General features: G+C 38.2%; 1 protein-coding gene across 2 annotated transcripts in view; it reads left to right on the top strand.

The window, feature by feature from the left end:
* Positions 1-1,166: 1,166 nt before the first annotated feature.
* Positions 1,167-13,429, top strand: part of LOC134671410 (G-protein coupled receptor moody-like) — an 82,228-nt gene continuing 69,965 nt past the window's right edge. For both annotated transcript variants that reach the window (XM_063529264.1, XM_063529265.1), the window contains exon 1: positions 1,167-1,479. The gene's annotated coding sequence lies outside the window, so the exon portion shown is untranslated. The remainder of the gene's footprint in view (positions 1,480-13,429) is intronic.

The raw sequence follows: 13,429 nt of genomic DNA, 5'->3' as shown, positions 1-13,429 counted from the left end.
ACGGAGTCAAAAATTCTGTTCCTAGCATTTCCCTCTACAACGTTTTTTGAGCATTCATTTCCTGACCTATTAATTCGAAGACAAATTCGTGCTTCGACTTTGACAGGCTGATGTACTGACTCGTCTAGTAAAATCCAGATAGGAAAATCTCTAGAACGTTTGTATGGAAAATGACCACTAACGTATCCTCTTAAGCAAGTTAGTAGCTACCTACATATATTATAGGTACGTCACATGTTTATTCCAGTTTATCGTCAATAGTAAAAACTGGCGACCATATTGAACTTAATAGCAAACAACGTAAAGACCAACCTATTATAAATAAAAGGTAACCGGTTCATTCAATTATAGCCTTTAATGTGACGTCATAATGGCGAAATCAGGTTTTGCGGACGCTATGAATGACGCAGCCGGCAGGAGCGGCGCGTGAGTCACTCCGGTGTCCCTCCGTTGTATTGACAATGGCGACATAAATTAAAATGTATAGAACGTTCACTTTACGGCTCCGCCACGACATTGCGCGACTTGCGACGGCGGCAGCGATAACCATAGGTTGGAGCGAGACAGATATTGGACTTTTGGTTTCCACCTATGGTTGTCGCTGCCGCCGTCGCCAGTCGCGTGATGTCGTGGCCGAGCCGTAACAGTTAGGTTAGGTAGGTACTTATTTTAAATCATTATTTATTTTCATGGCATTTAATATTATTTATTATTATAGGTACTTATTTATTTTTTATGAAGTTCACTCCCTAACCTTGTTGTTGGTAATCTACCAACAAATGGCTTTTGACATTTTCTCGTCTACGGTGGCTGGTGGTTTAATTTTATTTTTTAAAGATATATTGGAAAAGACGTATAAGTAAAAAACATAAAAATATATTTGGGCCAACTGTACCTATATTACAACTTGTGATGCCCGTTAAAAAAAATGTTTATAATCAAGAATTAATGATACAAAATTATAGTGCTCCTTTTAATGTTCTTTTCGAAATTAAATAGGCATAAATACATTTTATATGTCACATTAGTAATGTGACATTACATTGGATAAAAAAATTACTGGGTCATAATTGACGTCAAAGTAGCCTAGCTAATTCGCGGATTAGCGAAGTAATATTTTGGTTTTAATTCACATAGAGTATAAAAGTGGACTATCTGCGCCTGTTTACTCTGTTGCCTGCGCATACGCATTGTGCGCTATCGTTCCTCGTTATGTCAGTGTGACACATGGCGTTGGACAGAACGCATGTGCGCCTACCCACCACTTTGGCGCGAATATTATTAAATGGTAAAAAAGTGCCCGATGTATAATCAAATTCTGTGATGACAGAGACCATTCGGTATATCACAAGGATTGTGTTTTTAACCATACTTTATTATGCAGTGATAAGTGTTTATAAAGAAATAAAAAGATATTTGAGTGTGTTCGAATACTTGGAACAATCGCACTGATCGGATTGCAGTTTTGAAAACAATACGGTAAGTTTTTCAAATAATCTATTGACGAGTTTACAACTACCTTACTTGTGATCAAAGTTTTTTTTTAAGTACTGTGCTTCACATCAAGTACCGACATACAGTTTTAATACGTCGAAATAAAAATTATAAATGAGTTAACGGTTATTTGAATTGAAAAAATAAATAAAGTAAACGTGAGATTTATACAGTCTGCTATTACTCAATGCTAGGTATACGTATGGTGATGATTTAAACAATATGATATTTCGTTCGTATTTATGTAATAAGAATTATATACTTACTTACAGGTAATTATCATAATTTACTAGATTTCGGGTGTTTGTCGCTTGGAATTACCCCAAAGCACTGTAGCAATTAAGTCTGTGTCATATTGAGCGCGTTCTTTCTTCCGTGGTTATATTAAACTTTCTAAGGAATTATGTATTTAATTTCAAAAATAAAGTTACGCTTCTTAGGTATGTCTATTCCTAGGAAACATTATCAAAAATGGTTTAGTAAATGAGTTGAAAATTCGTAAGAGGCAAATGGTAAAGACAAAGTTACTTTAGTATTTATAGTACCCATTACTTAGTATTCATATGAATTATTTCGTTTAGAAAGAAACTTACCTATCTACCTAATTTGAAATATTAAAACATAATATTTTTATGACAAATAAAAAGCATATTTTATATGTAAAAACACATTTCATGTATCCACGCTAATATTTACCTAAATATTACAAATTCCATCACTGATCGGTTCCTTTAATATGTTGTTAATCATTGACCTAATTTCAGAAACAATAGTTCAATCCCTACATTAGGTCAGGAAATTAATGGTCAAAAAACGTTGTAGAGAAACAGAAAGTATTTTCTAAAATATTTTGCATAGGTTGTATAGAATAGGGTAGGTTAGGTTAGGTTTGTGTTCTAATTTTTCAGAAATGTTAATATTTCCAGCACAGTAACAATTATGCGAAATGAGTTTTATGCGTAACATTACGTTAGGACAATCAATTATTAATATTATTACAATGCAACCCAATATGGACCCCTACTCAAGGTAGCACCTAGTAAATACCTACATATCAGTGTTGACAGCCAAACAGGGAAACTACGTTAGCAAAACCATGTTCACAATACTATTACTCACCTACCGTGACTTATGACAAATTACCCTAATAGACCCTGTAGTTCCTATTATTTGAAGCAGCTCGTCATTTCCCACTACGGACAAACAAAACAAGATGACTGATATTATACGTCTTTAAAAACCGGACAAGTGCGAGAAGGACTCGCCCAACGAGGGTTCCGTACACTCGTAAACAAAATACTAAAAATAGCATTTGTTGTTATAGCGGCATGAGATACAGTCGGGTGACGGACAGACAGACAGTTGAGGGTCCCGGTTTTACCCTTTGGGTAAGGAACCCTAAAAATCACGTTCCTTCAATATTCAGCGCCAACTATTAAATGGAAGTTGAGATTTTTTTGACATGTATGGAACTGAGACTTTGATCTGGTTCAAAATGACTCAACTTTCGTTCAAAGGATGCGGAACCCAAAACCGACAACAGAGCCTACCACGAACATCGAAAAATCGAAAATCTCGATCTGTTTTTCTGTCGCTCGAATATCCTAAATATTTAGATTTTTTGGTGTTGGCGGTAGGCCCTGAGAGGTCAAAGCACCAAACAAAATGGATGGAACTAAGAACCTGCTGCATTAAGGACTGTGTACACCGGGTGCGTGTGCGTAGACGTGCACGTACGCGTGGTAATATAAGGTTCCTTATGAGAGACGACACACCGCTTGCGTAACGTGTGCGTGCGCAGCTCCGTCATGTTAGCGCACTCGCACCTGCACGTCTGGCACACGCAGTTGGTGTGGCCTGGCCTTAAGTGGCGTCATCTGGGTATAAACTGACAATTATAGGAACCACTTTCCCGCAAAAGATTAATGACGGTCAAAGGCAAATCCTACTTTTCTACGCATATATCCGTTTAGCCCGAGCCGATCTAGTTTGTATTCAACAGATATGTACAAAGGTTGGTATTACCTACGTATTGAGTAATAACGTGCTTTGGCATAACAAATTTATTGGAAACTGGTTGAATATAGGATTTAATACAATTTTCTAAACGCGCTTCAAACACGGTTTCGGATTTTACTAAAATTATTTAACTTTATTATAAACTAGCTTTTGCCCGTGACATCGTCTTCGTGGGATTATAATTTGAGGCCCGTCAAACTATTTCCATACCATCTAAATCGGTTCAGCGGTTTAAATGTGGAAAGGTAACAGACACACATACAAATATACTTTCTCATTTATAATATTAAGTAGGGATATTAAGAAGTTATTATATTAAGTATATAAGAAAGAAGGATAAATAATTCGGAAAGCAAACTTTATCGGATTCAAAATAAATGTTGTCTCCTGTGTTTCCAAAGGTGCCCCAACAAACGGAGTGCCCCAACTTCTGGGAATTAAATTAGCTAAGCACTCTCGGCCTAGTTTTACATTTTACCAAGATTACCAGGTTGTGAGAGCGTAACTTTCAGAAACAGGAAATAACTATTAGCGCCTAAAACAGAAGTAAATAGGAAATCCCTGTCGCAAACAAAATCACTAACATGTATGCTGACATTGCTGACTTTTCCTAAGATTTTTTTAATAAACAAAACAAGTTAATGTAAGTTGTCAATAAACATATAAATGATAAATTAAAAAATAAATGAAAAACGATTTTTTTGCTGACGAAACTGCGCATACGTAGCGAGATTAGCGAGTGGTTCGATAAGTGATAAGTGGGAGCTTGAGCGTTGCGAGGGTTAAACAAACTTTGCTCCCGAGTGAAACACAAGATAATTAATCCCACCAATGCGGGGAAAATACTACTTGAAAGTAAAACAGGCATTTCAAATCATATCCAAATGAACGTTATTAAATATTTACCATTCAAATTATCTTAAAGTCAATTCAACAAGTCAACATGAGGAATTAACTCAAATCTTCCATCTGATTACTTTTTGGGACTCTTGTGTAGGTATAAAATGCAAATTTCTTGTCAGTTTTTGAAGAATAAGTAGGTATAAAGAAAGCTTTTACTAGCTGGTGTAGTGAAAAATAATTTTCCTGTTACCTACGCACTTCTTATTTAACCGCCATGAAAAAGTACCTACTTATTGTACAGTCAGCAATACTATTCGTTTAGCACCTTTGCATACAAGCTTCTAATCTATGCTCTTCATACTAAAAACAAACGGTTTTCTCTGCAGCTGACTGTACTTACCGCACCTTTGATATTGCTACACACACTATGGGCCCAATTCGGATTTTGAAATAGACATCTATTAGATATCTTTTAGACATCACCAAGATACGATAACGATATGTTTATGATCTAACCTGTCAAATTTGACATTTGCGCGATTCTGGAGGTACTCTTGAACGATTTCCACAAGATATGACTTAGAGATCCAATTCACATCTAATAGATATCTTACTCTATCTAACGTAAAAGTGACATTGGTTGCCCGAAATGCGCTGCAAAAGAGAACTATGTAGTTGATATCTAAACTATAACGTATCTAGAATGGATCTAGTACGTGTCGTCTCTTGTGAATATCTTGAAGTTTGAATACGGCAGTGTACTTACCGCAATACCTTTGATATTGCTACACACACTATAACTTCACTAGGTACAGTCAACGGTAAAAATATGGGTGTAGACAACTTACTCAAAAATATGTCCCATAGTTCTTAATTCACTGACATAAGAGTTATGGGACATATTTTTGAAATGATTTGTACACCCATATTTTTACCGTTGACTGTACAGGGCGAGTGAAGTGACGCCGCCAGTTCTACTTTTAGCACCGGATCAATCTGTAGTGTAGGTATATCCCTTTTGAGCTCGTAAATGTCATCCGGGTGAAAAATACGCGTGTTATGTTCCAACTAAAACCAGATACTTTTAACTCGCGGCCGTGATATCAAAGCTGATGCCGTAAAAAAGGAAATAAATTTTGATTTCGCTGTTTGTAGTTTTTCTTGGTATTAAAATATTATTTAGAGGAGTAATCCCCATTGCTGAATGATAGAAAAAATAGGTTGAGTCATTTGCTATCTTCCCAGGCTAAGAAATTTTTAATTTTGTGCACGATTTTTTTTTCAGCTCTATGCCAGTTTTTCGTAAATTTCAAATGTTTACTTGCGCAGTATTTAGTAAAAAAAACCATGGCCAATTTTTTTAGGCATGAGTAGATAGCAAATGACTTAACCTATCTGCCGTTTTAATTTGGCAAACGATGTACTAAACACCCTGTATAACTATAAAATAGGTACTGTTTGTTTCTTAAATAAAAAAAATGCATGCATGTATGTTTAAAAATTTGCGCATATGCAAATTATATAGGATTACTTACATATTCTGATCACTTCCTCGTGTGAATGTGACTTGCTTTGACTAGGTATGATAAACCTCTAGCCGCCCATACGTCAAACCTCGCCAAGCAAAAATAAATTTTATTTTGTCAACACAAAGTTCGAATTAGAATGGAACAGGAGACCTTTTTATAGGTCTCTGGGCGGCTAGAGGTTAAATAAAATTGCTAGGAACACTGGTCGCAGTAACGAGATTGTTGACAGCGAAATGGGAATGTCTGGAAATGAGGGCAAACAGGTAAGAACATATTACTAATGTAAATTATAACGGAGACTGTCAATATTGTTTACGAGTTTAAGCGTAAATCTTTTTATGTATGAAAGTTACGACAGATTACTTATATTCTTGTTTTTATTTACGTAATTGATACTGTTTTTGCAGTAATGGAATTATGTACCAACAACATACCGTCGTTGGGTTTAAGGTATGACAGTCCATTTCCATTTTCCAACGACAGCAGCACTACCATTCATTTTACTTTGGAAATTGACAATAACACCGACGCGTTCGTACTAGTATTAGTGCAGCTGCGGTCAGAAATGGAATGTTACCCTTAGCCATTAAAACAATTTAGGGTATTTGTTACAACATCTGACTAATCTGCCGGGACTGCCGGACTAGACTGACTACCTGGCTTTACAGGATGACCAAAAACACAAAAATAAGTTGCCAGTTGCATTCCCGTTGCCAGGGAGGTTTTGGGACTATACGTTTAATTTAATGTGTGTGTTTAATTAAAATTGCTTGATGTTTTAGGTTGAGTGACTGTTTTCTATACCTATTACCTATTCTAAATCTTCCATAAAAAGTAAAGTTGCTTGATGTTTTAGGTTGAGTGACTGTTTTCTATATTTTCGCTGATAAGGCTGGCTTTCCACTGAGACGGGGAGATGAGAGGAGACGTATGGGAATTAAGCAATAGTTTTGATTATAAATTTATAATCCAGTGGAGCGGAGAAGAAATGAGAATTACAACCAATGGTATTGATCGATTCCTGCACATTTCCACAGAATAAATAATAGTACTAGGTACAGAAGACTCACTCTCTAACAAAACGCGTCTGTTACGATCAGCACAGATATGGCCGCTAGGTGGCGACAGCGCCACGCGCGGCTTATGGCTTTCTCCAAAATTGGGGTCGAACGGATGTAGTTTTAGCTACCTGTAGCAAAGCGACGAAATCGCGGAGTGAGCCACGCCGGACATTTCTCATCTCCGTCTAAGGCCCCCCCACATCTAGCGTCTTTCGAACGTCGGCTTCTACAACTCTATGGCCGCTGCTCGACGCAACGTCGACGCAACTGCGCAGCGACGTCATTTTCCATAGCACTGACCAGACGCCGACAGACGCCGACGCTCGAAAGACGCTAGATGTGGGGGGGCCATAAGTGGAAAGGCAGCCTAATTAGCCTTTTTTTTTTCGTGCGTATTAAGTTACAAAACTTAATCACAGATGCTAAACTGCTCCTACACTAGTATTTCTATCTAAGTATTTGGTCCCATAGAGTCACTGGCCATCAATGTAGTCTTAATTACAGCCAAGGCCTTACTCCGTAGGTATCCCTTAATTCAGTAAAGCCACGTGTTGCACGCTGAATACACGAGACGCCATTTATCGGTCCTTTACACCCATAGGCTAAGTTACATAGACTCCGCAATACCATTACAATATTGCGTTTCGTTCGCTAAGGAGCGGTAAGGCTCCGTCACACCAGGCGCGTTTAGCGGGCGGCGAGTGAGCGGGGCGCGCCGCTTTTACATATAAAACGCTCACACCCCGCCCGGAAAACGCGCCTGTGTTACCTTTAACGACCGGGGACCTTTAACGATGGCACGTTGGCTACGCACCCCGGTATACTCCTAGAAGTAACGCGGCATCTTCTTCTTCTTCCTGGCGTTATCAAATTTTGAAATATTTGAAAGAACAATGGAATCTGTCCTACTTAAACTATGACCTTCTAGTAAGAAATTACTTATATGCGGCGACTTTAATATAAATATTTTGGAACATTCAACAATGTCTTGTAGATTGTTGAATCTTTTCAAATCGTTTAATCTCAACCACATGTTTATGGAGCCTACTAGAGTGACTGCTACTAGTGCCACCTGTATAGATAATATTTTCAGTGATATTTTTCCTATTACTAAAAAAGTTATCAGCAATTTAGAATCAGACCACTTAGGCCAATTAATGGTATTTGACGCCTTAAGGAAAAATACATTGAGAAAACAAATTACTTTTGTACCAGTAACCTCGGACCGCGTGGAAAGAATGAAGCAAAGTCTAGTTCAGGCGCTACCCTTTTTGTCTTCCGATATGAGTCCTAATAGTATGTATAATTCATTCTTTCACACTTTTATGGAACATTATAACGCGATATTTACTTCAAAATCGGTCGTAGTTAGTGGTGCATCTGTTTTTAGTGAGTGGGCTACTGCGGACTTACATCAACGGAGACGTGAACTGTATGCTTTGTATGAGGAACGGCGGTTTAATACGAGTGATGAATTTAAAGAACATGTCAAGGAATATTCGAAGAAGTTTAAAATAGATTGTCATATAGCTAAGCGGAATTATCTAAGTCAGAAAATTAAAAATAGTCCGGACATTATTAAAGCAACTTGGAAAGTTATTAATGTGGAGACTGGTCGCTCGAAACACACAATGAAAGAACTGAAACTAAATATTGATAACAAAATTATAGATTCCAATTTAGAAGTAGCTACTGAATTTGAAAAATTTTTCACCGAGGTACCAGTATCCACAACTAAGGATTTAAATTCATCACCCTCATCTGCTGTTACATTATTAAAAGATAACGCTCCAGAGTGTTGTAGAGACCTTCATTTTGAACATGTTTGTACCTCAGATGTAATAAAGGCGTTTAAATCAATTAATGTCAAAAAAACGAATGACCTCTGGGGAGTCTCTGTCCATGCTGTCAAATCCTTAGTAGAAATTGTAGCGCCTGACTTGGTAGTTATATTTAACAACAGTGTCGATTGCGGCGAGTTTCCTGATTTAATGAAACATAGTAAAATAACTCCTTTGTTTAAATCTGGTAGCAGCTCTGACCCCACTAACTTTAGACCGATATCTGTGCTACCAACATTCAGCAAGATTTTTGAAAAATTAGTTCTTTCACAATTAGTACGACATTTTAACGGCAATAATTTAATGCATAATAAGCAGTTTGGTTTCACACGGGGTCGCTCAACAACCGATGCTGGTGTTGAGCTAATTAAGCATATTTTCGATGCCTGGGAGGAGTCACGAGATGCTTTAGGTGTCTTCTGTGATTTGTCTAAGGCGTTCGACTGCGTTTGTCATGAAACATTGATCAGGAAACTACACTATTATGGAGTTAGAGGATCGGCACTGAATTTACTTAAGTCCTACTTAAATGGTAGAATACAAAGGGTCGATGTGAGTGGACAGCGATCACCGGGGTCATTGGTCTCTATGGGTGTACCACAGGGGTCAATATTGGGGCCTTTCCTGTTCCTTATCTACATAAATGACTTGCCATTCCTTGTAAAGACCCACCATGACATAGTATTGTTTGCAGACGACACCTCACTTATTTTCAAAGTCAAACGACAGCAACAAGCGTACAATGATGTAAACGATGCTATTTCAAAGGTAGTAAATTGGTTCAATGTTAATAATTTATTGTTAAATGAGAAAAAGACTGAATGTATTCAGTTTGTCACTAGTAGTGACGTAAGGCATGTGCAAACAAGTGTCATTGTGAAGGATGAGGAATTGGAATTAGTTGATAGTACAGTTTTTCTTGGTATAACTTTAGATTCTAAACTTCAGTGGGGTCCCCATATTGCTACTCTTTCGAGTAGACTGAGTTCTGCAGCTTTTGCAGTGAGCAAAATCCGTCAGTTAACTGATGTGAAAACAGCTCGATTAGTATATTTTAGTTACTTCCATAGCATTATGGCATATGGTATTTTACTGTGGGGCGGTGCTTCAGAGATAAATACCATTTTTGTTCTGCAGAAGCGGGCTATTCGAGCAATATATAAATTGAACCATAGAGACTCACTTAGAGATAAATTCAAGGAAATTGACATAATGACAGTGCACTGTCAATATATTTATGAGAATATTCTGTATGTACATAAAAATATTGTTAATTTTAGGAAAAATTGTGACATTCATAATATTAATACTAGAAATAAACATAAGCTCGCAGTGCCCTTCACACGGCTCCATAAAATTAAAAAATCATTCATGGGTAATTGTGTAAGATTTTATAATAAACTTCCAAACCATATTACTGAATTATCAATTAATAAATTTAAAAATTATGTAAAGCGTAAACTTATTTCTAAAGCTTATTATACCACACAAGACTACATGAGTGATAAAACAACGTGGGATTAATGGTGACTCGAAATAGATAATTCAATGTATGTACTTCTTTGTTAAGTTTTATTGACATTTGTTATTGACATTTAGATTTTATTCTAGAAACATTCTAGACTAGTATTTTTTATACAATTTTTTTTTATGTTTGACGATCTTTTTGTGAAATTCTTAGTATTAAATTTGATCTGTATAATAATCCAATATTACTATGGAATAATATTAACTTCAATAAATTGCTCTGATAATTAGCTTAAGATAATATATTATTATGTAAAACGTTCATAAGTGCTTGTTACTAGGCCTACATGAATAAAGTATTTTTGACTTTGACTTTGACTCTGTTATCCCGGCATTTTGTCACGGCTCATGGGAACCTGGGGTCCGCTTGACAACTAATCCCATCATTTGACGTAGCGGTATAAATATAACAAATGAATTTCTGGCCCATTTATATGTTTGATACACTGGAGACGGTGTCACCAATATGCGCTAATTTGAGCCCGTCTTTTCCTCAGGTGAGCTCACAGCGCTGTGCTGTCAGGTTTAGACATAATAAGTAAGCTATGAAGTCCATAACTACTTTAACTTCTTTTTTTTATGTTAAGCAATCACATTACAATAAATACCTATAAACTAACTTATATACTAAAACTACAAATAAACACGGCACAATACATAAATTGTTAAATAATCTAAAATAAACCACCCTGAATCGTACCCGGCTCAAAGGTCCCCATTATTCCCGCTGCGTTCCCTCGCTGAACTGCAATGGAAACCTGCTGGACCAGGCCGCGTAGCCAAGATGCCAATCGCTTACGCTCCGTAGCGATCGAAACGCAACTGTCACTGTCGCGCTAATATGGAAGAGTGATAGAGAGACATAATTGTTTTCACTGTCGAAGCGATAGCGATTGTAACCTTGGCTAGGCCGGCAGATACGACGCAGAGCGAGGATCGCAGCCCCTCTCGCGCAAACGACGCCCCAATTTCCTAAAAAAGGCGCGAGCCTCTGACCCCCACGGGCCTGCCGTCTCGATAGCCACCGGTACAAAGTCGTACGAGGATTCCAGCGCGGAATACTTCGCGTGCTTAGCCCTTGCCGTGGACTCCGCTGCTGAGCCAGCACAGCTTGTGGTCTGCCTCAAATGAGATGCAGCATACGTGCTAACACAAGTTGCATCCCACAAGAGGCAGCGCCCCCTCCGCCACGGAATCAAGGTAAGTCCATCTGGCCTCTTACCGTCTGTGCGGCTCAACCCTGGCGGCTCCAAAACGCACGGCACGTTAGCCGACACTAAAGCACGCCGCACGATCTCATTAATCGAGTGGTGCCTCGGGAATCGCCCAGCACACCTCTGGCAACTCAGACCGTGGTGCCCATCTTCCCCCACCATTACTCCACAACGGCAACGATGGGCCTCACACACCCTTGCCCCCAACCTGAGAGCCGCTGAAATCCTCAAAGAATCGTTGTCTAAGAGCGTCCCAAGCTGCGGCGAAGGCAAGGCCTGTAACCACGCTCCAGACTCTGGTCGCTCAAGGGCTTTAAGGCGAGCCACGTCAGCACCCGACGCAACACCCAACAGCGAGTCATAGACATGCTTGCTCCACAAGTCATCCCACTGCTTCTGAATAGTTGGATTGTCAGGCCGCATGTCACCGGGGATAGCATCCGACTATTTCGCTAGCGCATCAGAAACTAACGGGACCGGAAAATTGCCTACTACTTATTATATCCACAAACTCGCGGTCAACCAACTCTAAGGGGCCCACTGATTAACAGTCCGCCGCACGGTGTCGGCCTGTCAGTTGTTCGGAACTGTCAAAACAAAATTTTGTTAGGTATAACCGACAGGCCGATACCGTCCGGCCGATTGTTAATCAGTGGGCCCCTTACACTTGTCAAATCCGAGCGAGCCGAACTATTACTAAGTTGCATATCCAATATTATCCATATAAGGAGAAACTATTGAAAGTGACAGCGTCCGCGTCAACAATTCGACAGCAACAAGTGATCTGTGACTCTGCGTTCCTAACAGGAGCTGAGGGCCTACCGCGACCCTTTTTCGACGTGTTGCCTCTGTCGCACTTATAAATTCGTAAGAAAGTGTGACGGGGAGGCAACACGTCGAACGTGGTTCGCGGTAGGTCCTCTGAACTAATTTGGGAATAGGTACTAGTAACAGCTTTCCTTTGGATTATTGGGACTATTTCTTGCGGGCACGGACAAAATATTGGTAACGATTTAGTAACAATAATCACTTCAAAAATAGTTTGTTATTTATAGTTGGAAAGTAATAATAAGATTAATATTTAATCGTGTACTTATGAGCTCTTGAACTGCTCATACAATAGGGTTTTCTAATTACCTAATAATAATTAAATGAAAGTACGTAATAAAAGTAAACAGTAATTAATTAGTAATTACCTATAGGTAATTGCATAGATGCAATTTAGAGAGTAGAATAAGTGTTATTGATACCAATATTACTTTGGTAAAAAACTGTAGGTACTTACCTATAATATAGATATGTATGTACATATATTGAAATCACTTCAAGTCACGTATGTAATAAATAATGGTTATATTTTCCATCAAAGAACAAGGAGCTTTGTAGATATCGTTTGTTGACACATTTATTATGTGTCCCAACCAAATATTAAATATCGGTAAAAGAGAAAATAATGGCTTCCCGCTTACAAGCACTCAAAATATGTTTTTAAAGAGACACTAGGCTCGTGGGGTAAGGGGGGCACCGGGGTTCCACGAGGCACTCGGCAAACGCCTAATGCCAAGCTGACCCTCGCGCAAAGATTGGCCATAGCAACCCTACCAAAGTATCAAAATTTTAATAAGTAAATATTTTTAATTATTAGCTTTAGTTATTTTAACTGTAGTTCGTTTTAATTCATGTTATAATACTTATTAAATATACATCTCTTTTTTTAAAGCTATAAATATGAAATATTGAACTAAGCCCCAAAGGCCATGAACGGAGATACGCGATGACTAATTACGACAAATGACTCGTTATTTATGTTTCGAGATAGAGTGCCAACTTGACTTACAGTCCTTATCTCGTATTATTAATTATTTAATGGCACTTTGCTACTGTCGTAGTTTGTATATTAC

Source organism: Cydia fagiglandana, chromosome 15, assembly GCF_963556715.1.
Source record: "Cydia fagiglandana chromosome 15, ilCydFagi1.1, whole genome shotgun sequence".
Lineage (NCBI taxonomy): Eukaryota > Metazoa > Arthropoda > Insecta > Lepidoptera > Tortricidae > Cydia > Cydia fagiglandana.
This window is presented reverse-complemented; position numbering and strand designations above follow the sequence as displayed.